This window comes from Pongo abelii, chromosome 2 (assembly GCF_028885655.2).
Source record: "Pongo abelii isolate AG06213 chromosome 2, NHGRI_mPonAbe1-v2.0_pri, whole genome shotgun sequence".
Classification (NCBI taxonomy): Eukaryota; Metazoa; Chordata; class Mammalia; order Primates; family Hominidae; genus Pongo; species Pongo abelii.
In genome coordinates this window covers 77,474,889-77,476,761 of record NC_085928.1, presented here as the reverse complement: position 1 = coordinate 77,476,761, position 1,873 = coordinate 77,474,889, and the positions used below count along the sequence as shown (strand labels likewise).

Here is a 1,873-nt window from a genome sequence, read left to right as displayed (position 1 = left end):
TTTTAGTGAAAGATATTTATACTGAAAGCTACAAAATAGTACTGATAGAAGAACAAAACAAATACAGAATTGACCTGGCCATGAGTTAGAAGATGCAATATTAAGATACCAATTCTCCTCAAATTGATTTACAGAATCAATAAGACCCAATAAAAATCCCAAAAAACTTTTTAAAAATAGAAATGAACAAGTTTATTGTAACAAGCATATGAAGAACAAGAAGACCTAGAATATCTAAGGCAATCTTGAAGAAGTACTGCAAACTCAAAGGACTTACTATAACTGATGTTACAACTCATTTTGGATCTATAAAAATTAGATATTATGCTGTTCATGAAAGGATACACAAATAACTGAAGGCACATAATCAACAGTACTGAAACAGACACCTATATAAGGTAACTTGAATTTTGATGTAAGAATCAATGCATTTCTATGTCTAAATGAAAAGTTCTTTCAACAGTTGATGCCACAGCAACTTCTTTTGAGGGGAAACAACTTGAATTTTACTTCACATCATACATAAAAAATTAATTTTAGGTTAATCATAGTCCCAGACATGAAAGCTAAGTCTATAAAGCTTTTAGAAACAAACATGGAAGAATGCCTTTATAATTATAGTATAGGCATATATTATTTAAATATTTCTTTAAACAATAACCAGCCAAGAGAATTTGATAAACTAGACTTCAAAAAAATGAAATATTTGCCCACCAAAAGTTATAGTTAGTAATATGAAAGGGTAAATCTCAAACTAGGAGAAAATGTTTGCAATATGTATCTTACAAAGGACTATTATCCAGGATACAAATGAATTACAAGAAGACAATAACTCAAGCTAAAAAGTTACTACACTTGATCTTAGCCAAAAGGCCGAGAAGCCATAAGTTAAAAAATTAAAAACACTTGTGAATACATACTTCACAGGAGATGATGAAAACCCAATAAGCACTTCATATTATTCGTTTCAATGCTAATACATTTTAAAACCAAAATGTGACATCAATTTACATCCACTAGAATAGTTAACAGTAAAAAGTCAAACAATTACAAGTGTTGAGGAAGATATGAGAAACTGCATGTCTTAGGTAAGAAAAGTGAAATGTAAAATGATACAATCATGTTACAAAACTGTTTGACAGTTTCTAACTAGTTAAATACCCAACACCTTATGATTCAACAATTCTACTTCTATTAATAGTTAGGTACCCAAGAAAATTGGAAGCATACATTCATAAAAGATTTATATTACATTGTAGGCCGGGCATGGTGGCTCATTACTTTGGGATTACTCCCAAAGTAATCCCAGTATTTTGGGAGGCCAAGGCGGGTGGATCACTTGAGGCTAGGGGTTCAAGACCAGCCTGGGCAACATGGTGAAAACCTGTCTCTACTAAAAAATGCAAAAATGAGCCAGGTGTGGTGGCATGCACCTGTAGTCCCAGATGCTTGGGAAGCTGAGGCAGGAGAATCACCTGAATCCAGGAGGCAGAGATTGCACTGAGCTGAGATTACACCAGTGGACTCCAGCCTGAGCAACGGAGTGAGACGCCACCTCAAAAAGAAATTATATAACATTGTCGATGAGAGTCTTATTCATAATAGCTCAACACTTGAAATATCCCACATTTCCATCAATATAATAGATAAATTGTATATTCATTAAATGGAATACTCAGGAATAAAAAGAACACATTTCTCAACCACACAACATGAATCACTTTTTAAAATATTATTTTAAACAAAAGTAGCCAGACACAAACCAGTACATACACTAAGATTCCATATACATATATATATAACTTCAAAAACAGGCAAAGTTAACCTACAGTAAAAGAATTAAAGTTACAGGTTACCTCTGTAGGTGGTTAAG

General features: G+C 32.8%; 1 pseudogene; it reads right to left on the bottom strand.

Moving 5' to 3' along the window:
• Positions 1–737: 737 nt before the first annotated feature.
• LOC112132968 (U2 spliceosomal RNA) lies at positions 738–885 on the bottom strand (annotated as a pseudogene).
• Positions 886–1,873: the final 988 nt, after the last annotated feature.